Below are 11,670 nucleotides of genomic sequence, written 5' to 3'. Positions count from 1 at the left end.
TCCCTTTTGTGTTTCTTCGAGAAACTCTTTCTCTAAGAAGGTTGCATGTTTGGATACTATCACTTTCTGATCATCTGGATGATAGAAGTAATATCCCACAGATTAAGAATATCTTAAAACCAACGGCAATCGTGCCTCGTCGAAGGCCATTCCATAATGAACCAATAATTGAAGAAATTCCATGATTAAGACAACATCGGAAAAAGAAGCGGTAGCTTCAGCTGCTATATCAAAACTGAATGCACAACAACCAGTGGAGAAACTGTACCAAGAAAACGACATGAGGGTCTCAGAAGTCGAAACCCCTAAAGGAACAACAGAACTAAATCCTCAAGGAGAAGAAATTCGATTACAAGATCTGAAAAGGGCAAACCCAAAGTTAGAAGACGAAGGTTCCATGGCAGTCGATCCTCTAGACGAAGTAAATCTAGGAACGGAAGAGGAGCCTCGGGTTACATTTGTCAGTAGCTTACTATGCCCAACATTAAAAGAAGCCATTATCAGTTTGCTTCATGAGTTCAAAGACTGTTTCGCTTGGAATTATGATGAAATGCCCGGGTTGAGCAAGGACGTAGTGGAGCATAGATTGCCGATCAAACCAGAATTCAAACCCTTCAAGCAACTAACAAAGAAGATGAGCAAAGAGGTTGAAGGCAAGGTGAAGGAAGAGATAGAAAAACTTTTCAAGGCTAGATTCATCAGACCAGCAAAGTACGCGGTATGGCTATTTAACGTCGTGCCTGTAGTGAAAAAGAACGGTAAATTACGTGTATGCGTAGATTTCCGTGATCTAAATCTAGCTACGCTGAAAGACATCTATGTGATGCCTATAGCCGATATGTTAGTAGATGTTGTGTCTAAAAATGAATTGATATCTCTTTGTGATTGCTATGCGGGATATAACCAAATCCCCATTGCCGAAGAAGACATTGCAAAAACGGCATTTCGATGCCCAGGGTCAATTGGCACGTTCGAATGGGTCGTCATGCCATTCGGTTTAAAAAATGCCGGCGCCACATACCAAAGAGCAATGAATGCCATTTTTCACGATTTACTCGGCACCTCCATGGAAGTATACGTAGACGACATTGTTATTAAGTCCAAGCGAGAAGCAGAACATGTCGACCATTTGAGGAAAAGCTTCGAACGAATGCGAAAGTATAACTTGAAACTCAACCCTCTAAAGTGCGCCTTCGGGTTCAAAGCAGGAAACTTCCTCGGATTCTTAGTCCATCAAAGAGGAATCGAGATCGACGATAATAAGGCAAAAGCAATCAAAGAAGCGCAACCTCCGAAGAATAAAAAAGAGTTGCAACGATTCTTGGGCCAAGTAAACTATTTGAGAACATTCATATCGAACTTGGCTGGAAAATCCAGAGCATTCTCAAATCTGTTGAGGCTCAAAGACGAAGAAAGCTTCAAATGGGACGATAAGCATCAAGCGGCGTTCGAAGAGATCAAAACTTACTTGAGTAATCCACCTGTTTTGATGCCACCAAGAGAGGGCACTCCACTCAAGCTCTATATATCATCAACCGACGAGTCAATTGGGTGTCTACTTGCCCAGGATAATGCAAACCGCCATGAACAAGCCATCTACTATCTAAGCCAAACGTTGCTATCAGTAGAGACGAGATACAACCCAGTTGAGAAGACGTGCTTAGCCCTCTACTTCGCTTGCATGAAGTTTAGACATTACTTGCTCAAAGCGAGAGTTTATGTGATCGCCAACATAGATTTGGTCAAGTACATGCTAAACCAGCCTATCCTCTCGGGAAGAATAGGGAAATGGTCACTAGCATTGGCCGAGTTCACCTTGACGTATCTCCCACAATCCTCAGTAAAAGGGAAAGCAATTACAGATTTTGTAGCCGATCACCCAACCAGCTTCTAATATCCCAAAGAGGCGGAACTTCCAATCTATCTGACACATAAAGAACCTTGGCAGTTAAAATTCGATGGTTCAAGCATAGACAGTTCCAACGGAGCAGGATTAATCATCATAGCCCCATCCGGGACTAAAACGATATTAGCTGTAAACTTGGATTTCGAATGCACGAACAATCAAGCTGAGTATGAAGCTCTGATCATTAGTTTGGAAATCTTAATCGACCTAGGAGCAAAAGAGGTCAAGATTTTCGGTGATTCACAATTGGTCATCCGGCACCTAACAGGAGAATACAAATGCTCAAGTTTATCTTTGTTACCTTACTTCGCATTTGCAATCCAACTTCTAGAAATGCTTGATGAGGTCAGTTTGGAGCATATTCCAAGAAATGACAATTGGGAAGTTGACGAGTTAGCCCAAATCACTTCTGGAATGAAAATCTCCAAAGAGACAGCATACAAAGTCGTCATCATCAGAAGACAGGGTCATCCTTCCGTGGCGGATAGAGGTGTCCAGTTTGAGTCATTCGACATTGACATTAACTTAGCTCAGGATTGGAGGAAACCATTCATCGATTACCTCAATGACCCATCCAAAAAAGTAAAATATTCACTAAGCATTCAATCTCGAAATTACATGTTGATGGCAGGTGATTTGTACTGTAAGAGCTACGATGGAATGCTACTTAAATGCCTCAGCTTTCCAAAAGCAATGGAGGTCATGAAGCAAGTCCATGAAGGCACATGCGGAGCTCACCAGTCCGGAAGGAGAATGCGGTGGCTCATAAATCGTCATGGGTACTTCTGGCCAACGATCCTATGAGATTGCATCACATATGCGAAGGGTTGCAAGAAGTGTCAATTATATGGCCAAATCCAACGAGTGCCCTCAGAAGAATTACACTCAGTTGTGAAACCATGGCCTTTTAGAGGATGGGCTATTGATCTAATTGGGAAAATATTTCCAGCATCGTCAAAAGGCCATTGTTTCATCATAGTTGCCACAGATTACTTTTCCAAGTGGGTAGAAGCAGCACCAATGAAGCAAGTCGGCCAAGCACAAGTAATCCAGTTCATCAAGGAGAACTTAATTCATAGATTCGGAATTCCAGAATCCATTACCACGGATCAAGGAACCATGTTCACAGGCGAAGATATGAACGAGTTCGTGGAAGAGTACGGGATTAAATTGATTCATTCCACTCCATTTTACGCACAAGCAAATGGTCAAGCGGAGGTGTCTAACAAGATTCTAATCCAAATCTTGGAAAAGATGCTAGAAGACAATCCTAGAGAATGGCACAAAGTTCTCTCAGAAACACTTTGGGCTATGCGAACGTCTAAGACACGAGTGACTGGAGTAAGTCCATTTTTCCTAACCTTTGGCCATGATGCAGTAATACCATTAGAAGTCATCATGCCTTCACTACGAGTGATGCGCCAAAACGATTTAGAACCGGACAATTATGTGCAAGCCATGACCATGGAACTCGAAGACTTGGATTATGAAAGGCAGAAGGCGCTTGATTGCATGATGATTCAGAAAAAGAAAGTGGAAGACGTATACAACAAGAAAGTGAAAAAGAAAAACTTTCGAGAAGGCGAGCTAGTATGGAAGCTAATTCTACCAATCGGGACGAAGGATCGTGAGCTTGGGAAATGGTCGCCCAAATGGGAAGGGCCATTTCAAATCCACAAGGTGCTTCCCGGGAACGCGTATTGGTTAAAAAGCTTGGACGGAGAACCACATAGGAGATTCATTAACGGTAAATATTTAAAGAAATATTTTCAAAGTATGTGGGACGTAATTAACGTAGGAACCGATAATCAATAAATCATCTCAATTTTCAAAAATAACTTATGCTTATGTTTCTCCTTGTATTCTATGCATTTGTATATTATTTTCGCATGTGCTATATGTTTAGAACATAAAAATAGATAAATTGGTTGTTGTTTTTAAAAAAAAAAAAAAAATGGTGTCTCGGCGAGACACCATGTCGTCTCGACAAGACAACTTTGGTCTCGACGAGACGAGGCGGCAGCGATGGTTCAAAAGGAACCATCGCGTGGTGTCTTGACGAGACACCATGTCGTCTCGGCGAGACCACTTTGGTCTCGACGAGACGAGCTGAAGCCTAGGGGCCAGTAAAAAAAACTTCTATCAAAGAAAGAATAAGCATACGTGGTCACAAGCTCAAAACAAAGAAAGAAAAGTATATGCGACCCGTGAATGTACCTCACGGAAATAAACAGAAATCAGGTTTCGGGTATTTCGCCCAAGATTCACAAAGCTTTAAGGCAGCCTCCTTGTGTTGCTCGCTTTGTCGGTGCCATTCCAACATCTCATCATAATGATTGGCCAATCGATCTTTCTCACGGCCTAACTCTTCCTCCATCCGTGGGAAATAAGCTCTAAACCCGGAACTGGCTCTAACCATTTCTTCTTTAGATGCTCGAGCTTCAGCCACCTCTTTCTCTAATGCCACAAGACGCTCCTCTACAGCTGCAATTTTGGCTAATCGTTGCCTATCCGCTTCTTCAGCATCAACCAAAGTATTGAACTTCCTGCTATAGGCCTCAAGCTCTGCCATGTTTGATGTAACTCGAGCTGCAAGACTCGCTGCCACGTTTTTCTCAGTAACATATGACTGATAGCAAAATAATACATGGTTCTTGGCGGTTTTCAATGGCTCAGTCTTGAAAGGATGAGCACACGCACCCATCATGAAGTCAAAATCAATCATTGCTCTTTCAATGCGGGTGGGAGTCCAAGAGTCAAGAGGAGAAGCAACAAGCTTACTAAGATTGGCACGAGCGTCACTCAATGAGTCATCACTAGGCAAGGATGAATCACCTGTAGCAGGAGACGACCCTTTCAAAAATGAAAAATCGAAGCCGACAAAAGGATTATCAGCCTTAAGACCGACAGGAACCAACAAAGGACGCACAAGAGCTGATTCCTACCATATTTGTAGCAAATCAATCAATCAATCTGACTAAAGCATCTCAAGCGTGGTTCATAAATAACGGATTCGCAAAATCATACAAACCTAAGACAATGGTGCAATAATCATTCGGTTTAGAGAAGATGCAGAAGGAAGATGGGCTCGTGCCGGAAGTTGCAATGGAGTCATACCCACCTCAATCGAGCCATCATCAAGGGACAAGGTTCCAATCGAAGAAGTCACATTCAAGCGTGCCCCTAGTTGATCCAGTGTTTCATCCTCAAAACCAAAATATAGGTCTTTGTCAGAGTCATCTTCCTCTCTTTGTCTCACAGAAGGCCCTGCGGCAGTAGGCACCGGCTCTCCCCCATCTAGCATAACTGCCTTTCCTTTGCCCTTTTCGTTTGCATCAAGCACATTCGGGGCTAGGAGAGTCATATTATTGTCCTTTCCCGATCTACCGCTTGAATCTACAAAAAAATATAAAAAATAATAATAAAAAAAGAATAACTAAATAAAGCAAAAGAACTTACCAACAGGTGGGATACAATGCTGAAAAATGGTCTCCCACCAAGCATCGAACGAAGGTTGATCCGATCCAAGCAGAAGTGGTCCCTGATCATATCCTGCATCCAGAACCGCAGCGACTATATCTTCATCACTAGCCCAACACCACTGATAAGAGGTAGGAAATGGGAGTTGCCCCGGGATAGATTGGAAAAAGCCTAATTGACGTGCTGATAGGGGTCAAAAACCCCTATCTTTGGGTACGGTTTTAGGACGGGTTTTAGCATTATTTAGTTAATAAGCGAGCATTTCTCGCATTTAAATGCTTTTGTGTGAGTTAGTTAGGAATTGGAAACGTTTACTTTATTTTTCGTTGTTTAGGCTCGTTTTATGACCAATCTAGGCAATTACGGCCGAAATAGCATGCATAGTATAATTTCGTTATCTTTTGAAGCTAATTGGTCCGTCAAAAGTCGCACCAAACGAAGCGTTTGCTCAAAATAAGCGATTGACGGATCAATTTAGCTTTTGGACTAATGTTATCTGGAGTTTTTGTACGTGCGCAAGTGTAAAATCGGGCGAAAAAGGACATCGACGACATTCGGCAAGCTTCGAGGGCATGCCGGGCGAAAACGCTCGACGAGGGGGCCTCCGTGGGCCATTTCTGCTCGTCGAGCAGGCCGCCAGAGGCCTGCTCGCCGAGCAGGAGCCTGCTCGCCGAGCAAGCCGCCAGGCGCCTGCTCGGCGAGCAGGGGGCTGCTCGTCGCGAGTTGCCCTGCTCGCCGAGCAGCTCGCCCTGCTCGGCGAGTAGACCTGTGGGAATTGGTCAAAAAGACCAATTCCGCCCCCATGAAGCCACGATGGACCCCACGTCTTCCTACACCAATAAGGACACGAAAATAGGTCAAAAAGAGGGCCGAGCCGCGTCTATAAATAGGGTTTTTCCAATGTAAATTAGATATCTTTCAATTTTGTAAATTATCTTAGCTTTCTCCTTGTAATTCCTCTCCATCTCCTCCATCTTCTTCGACTTCCATTGAAGCTCCTTCAAAGCTTTTTCTCGAGGAATTATCAAGGTCCGTCCTTAAGATTAAGTCGCCGGCTGCAGAGTAAACAGGTTCCCTGAAAGGGATTTTTGTATCTCCTTTTATCTTTCCTTGTTTGTACTCTTTGAACCAGTTGCCGAACTTGACTTATTGTATCTTGTGACATTTATCTTCGTCTTTAATAATAATTTAGCTCTTGTTTTGTTCTATGATTATTTGTTTAATCTCTGTCTTACGCTTTATTCAATTGGTTTAACTCATTCAAAAGCCCCAAAATCTAGTAGGCACATATTGCGAGCTGAATCTGACCTAGTCAGAGCCTAGGAGATTGACGACCTCTTAGTTGATTAAGCGCCAATTTACTGAGCCTTAGACCTAGTTTCGGCCTTAGGAAATCACACGCTAGGAACTTCAGGAGGGTAAGTAGGGTTAATCGCCTTGAATACAAGTGACCCAGATTAGGTTTTTATTCAATAGACCTGATAATCTATCTTCATTATTATCATTCATACCATGTTCCTTCGGATAATTGCATTAGTGAAAGATCAATTAGGAGTAGTTTAACTTAATTAGAGGTAGAGTAACTTAATTAGGCATAGAATAACTTAGTTAGAATCAGATAACTTAGCTAGGACTAGTATAATTCAACCTAGGAGTAGACTAACTTAGCAAAACAAACTCAAAACCCCCTAAGCCTAGATAACACCTGAAACCGATAGCTCGATACTTGCAGAAATAAATCCTGTGGACGATAACCTAGACTTAACTAGAAATTTATTACTTGATAACGACGGGGTACACTTATCCCTTAGTGAGTTCTCATCTTTAACTTAGGTGAGGGCGCATCAAGTTTTTGGCGCCGTTGCTGGGGATTTATTTCTTCTGCAATATCGAACCAAAGGTCGATTTGTTAGTTTAGGCATTCCTTGTTATTATCCTTTGTTTATAATCGTTTATACTTGTTTATATATAATCCTTTATACTTTTCTTTTTGTGAATATTTGTTTTTAATTTTTATTGTTATTTCTAATGATTCTTCTTTTTTGAGAAAATGGCTAGAAACAATGGAAATAAGGAGTCTATTACGCATTTGCTTAACTTTCTATCTACTCACGAAGATCAAACTGACGATTTGTATGCCTCAATTAAAAATTTATGCATACAAAAAGGGATCCTAGTTGATTCAACCGCGGACGAATCAATTAAAGAACCCAATTTGGTAGGTCAGGTTGATAAGGTAATATCTTTTTCCATTAATAATGAAGAACTGATCCCTAATTATGAGAAACCAAAAGTTTCAATATTAATTGAGGAATCAGTTGAAATTGAGCCTCTAGAGAAGAATCCAAAAATAGAAGAGTTCGGTTTTGCTCCATGTCCAGAAGATTTCATTCTCTTCGATCTACCTAGAGAATCAAAAAGGGAGCAAACTAAACTTTTTCATAATTTATTTAAATTTGATCCTTTATTTTTATTAAAATTCCTTGAAACTGATAATCCGTTTTGCAGGTACGGATTATTTATTCAGGAATTTGAATTCCTAACGCGAATGTCAACATACACCTAGGCGGGAATTCTATGTCGAGCTCACCGACTATAACGTAGCGCTTCTTGGGAGGCAACCCAAGTTTTAATAAAACTTTTCAGGTTTATTTTATTTAGATTATACATTGATCTTTTAGTTTAGTCTTTTTAGTTTTCTTTTACGTTTTTTTTTTAAAAAATGTTCGTTAAAAAAAAATAAATAAATAAATATTTTTTTTAGTTGTTTAGCTTTCTTTTATTTTATTTTATTTTATTTTATTTTATTTTATTTTTATTTTAAAGTTTTCAGGTTTAAAATAAATTTTTTTAAAAAATATATATATATATATTTTTGGCCCAGGAGGCCCAGCTCGCCGAGCTGGGCACTCCAGCTCGGGCGAGCTGGGCACTGCCGCCCAGCTCGGCGAGTAAGGCCCTGCTCGCCGCGAACTGGGCGCTAGCGCCCAGCCCGCCGCTGGGCGCTGGCGCGCAGCCCGCCGCTGGGCGCTGGCGCGCAGCCCGCCGCTGGGCACTGCTGCTCGGCCGCGATAAGCAAACTGTTCGAGATTTTTTTTTAAATCCCGAATGGAGCTGAAAAATAATAATAATAAATAAATAAATAAAAATTTTGCACCGCAAATCATCAAATTTTTTGCGATTGCGATAAAATCCATAAGTTTTCTTCTCCACCCTAACTTTTTGCACTTGTACTTTATGGTTTGTGATGCAATGTTGGAACTTATTGCATATTTTTAGTGTGAGGAGGAGGGGTAGACAAACTTACCAAAATTATATAATTTTTAAATTTTTGTTGCGTCGTGTCTAGTTTAGTTTAGCGTTTTTGGGTTTTGTTTATGTTTTTGCATGTTTAGGACCTAAAACCGTGAACCTCCTTCGAATCTAAACTTCGTTATTTGTCCTTGAGGGCTGAGAACCGAATCTAAGATTGCATGACAACTAGTTTAGGTGTAGGACACAACCCTTGTATCTGTAAAAGCATGAGCTAAAGTTTGCATTTAGACCCTACTTTTGAAGAAATGCTAAAATCATTACTTAGGTAGATAACTTAAGAATTGAAGGCATGTGATGTTGAACTTGAGTTTGGGGAAAACTAGTAAACACAAAATTGAAACCAAAAGAATTGTGAGTTGAATTTGAGCCTAAGAGCGAACATCAAAAAGCTCTTTTTCTTGACATTTTTGTGTGAATGCTTTGACTTGTGGAAAGATTACAGATTTTGCACCTAATACTGTGTTGAACCTACATGCAATGACTTGAGGTGATAAACGATGAATCAGCCTCATTAGAATTAACCCTTTTTCTTTACCTTATTTTCTCTTTTTCATCCACTCTAGGAAGCCCCTTTGAGCCTATGTTTTTGTAGTTTATAGATTTTTCTTTCGTTCTAACCTATTTTTGCAAACCACAACTTGGTTTGCTACTTAACCCAAAATTTTTGCAAAGCTCAAATTGAGCCTTTGTTTTCTTCTAGCGCTTTATCTTTGTTTATGGCATCAAAGTAGCAAGCCAAAAGACTAAGAAGTGAATGAGCATTACTATCCAAAAGGAAAAGAAAAACAGAAAAAGAAAAGAAAAGAAAAGAGACGAACAAAAAGGGGAGAACTCCATTCCCCAGTTCTTAAAATCAAAACGTCTCAAAGAAAAAAAAAGAGAAGAAAAAGAAAAAGATTTTATAAATAAAAAGCTCAGTCACTTCATATTTGCTAAAGCCATTTGAACTTTGTTTTTCTAGCGCTAGAACTATTAACCCTTGTTGTACCTTTAACCCTCTAACCACATTACAACCCTAATTCGAGGCTGTTTTTGATATCATCGGAGTCATATAGCATAGTAGAGGAACTCGGATGAATGTGCAAAATCAACGTAATCCTAAGCAAGAACATAAGCCGAGAGTAAACACTTTAGCCACCAAAATTGTGTGAATTGAGTGAACTACCTATGGTGAGGTGTTTTACTTAGCGATCCCCTCAAGCTCGTTTAATTGAACATGTGTCCTTTTGCTTAAAACTATGACCTATGATAATTGAAATGCGACTTTTGGATATCGTGTCTCTACTTTGTATTTCCGAATGCATGTAATTACAGTTGCTCGAAATTGTGTCAAGCACCTAGTCAAACCGGGAGGTTTTCTAGCTTGCTTGTGATTGCGGGTTTATTTTTTTTAGTTTACTTGGGGACAAGTAAAGTTTTAAGTGCGAGGAGGTTTGATAGGGGTCAAAAACCCCTATCTTTGGGTACGGTTTTAGGACGGGTTTTAGCATTATTTAGTTAATAAGCGAGCATTTCTCGCATTTAAATGCTTTTGTGTGAGTTAGTTAGGAATTGGAAACGTTTACTTTATTTTTCGTTGTTTAGGCTCGTTTTATGACCAATCTAGGCAATTACGGCCGAAATAGCATGCATAGTATAATTCCGTTATCTTTTGAAACTAATTGGTCCGTCAAAAGTCGCACCAAACGAAGCGTTTGCTCAAAATAAGCGATTGACGGATCAATTTAGCTTTTGGACTAATGTTATCTAGAGTTTCTGTACGTGCGCAGGTGTAAAATCGGGCGAAAAAGGACATCGACGACATTCGGCAAGCTTCGAGGGCATGCCGGGCGAAAAAGCTCGACGAGCGGGCCTCCGTGGCCATTTCTGCTCGTCGAGCAGGCCCCTGGCGGCCTGCTCGCCGAGCAGGGGACTGCTCGTCGCGAGTTGCCCTGCTCGCCGAGCAGCTCGTCCTGCTCGGCGAGCAGTCCTGCGGGAATTGGTCAAAAAGACCAATTCCGCCCCCACGAAGCCACGATGGACCCCACGTCTTCCTACACCAATAAGGACACGAAAATAGGTCAAAAAGAGGGCCGAGCCGCGTCTATAAATAGGGTTTTTCCAATGTAAATTAGATATCTTTCAATTTTGTAAATTATCTTAGCTTTCTCCTTGTAATTCCTCTCCATCTCCTCCATCTTCTTCGACTTCCATTGAAGCTCCTTCAAAGCTTTTTCTCGAGGAATTATCAAGGTCCGTCCTTAAGATTAAGTCGCCGGCTGCAGAGTAAACAGGTTCCCTGAAAGGGATTTTTGTATCTCCTTTTATCTTTCCTTATTTGTACTCTTTGATACAGTTGCCGAACTTGACTTATTGTATCTTGTGACATTTATCTTCGCCTTTAATAATAATTTAGCTCTTGCTTTGTTCTATGATTATTTGTTTAATCTCTGTCTTACGCTTTATTCAATTGGTTTAACTCATTCAAAAGCCCCAAAATCTAGTAGGCACATATTGCGAGCTGAATCTGACCTAGTCAGAGCCTAGGAGATTGACGACCTCTTAGTTGATTAAGCGCCAATTTACTGAGCCTTAGACCTAGTTTCGGCCTTAGGGAATCACGCGCTAGGAACTTCAGGAGGGTAAGTAGGGTTAATCGCCTTGAATACAAGTGACCCAGATTAGGTTTTTATTCAATAGACCTGATAATCTATCTTCATTATTATCGTTCATACCATGTTCCTTCGGATAATTGCATTAGTGAAAGATCAATTAGGAGTAGTTTAACTTAATTAGGGGTAGAGTAACTTAATTAGGCATAGAATAACTTAGTTAGAATCAGATAACTTAGCTAGGACTAGTATAATTCAACCTAGGAGTAGACTAACTTAGCAAAACAAACTCAAAACCCCCTAAGCCTAGATAACACCTGAAACCGATAGCTCGATACTTGTAGAAATAAATCCCGTGGACGATAACCTGGACTTAAC

The sequence above is a fragment of the Euphorbia lathyris genome, chromosome 5 (genome assembly GCF_963576675.1).
Source record: "Euphorbia lathyris chromosome 5, ddEupLath1.1, whole genome shotgun sequence".
Taxonomy (NCBI): domain Eukaryota; kingdom Viridiplantae; phylum Streptophyta; class Magnoliopsida; order Malpighiales; family Euphorbiaceae; genus Euphorbia; species Euphorbia lathyris.
The sequence above is the reverse complement of the archived record's forward strand: the minus strand, read 5'-3'. Positions refer to the sequence as shown.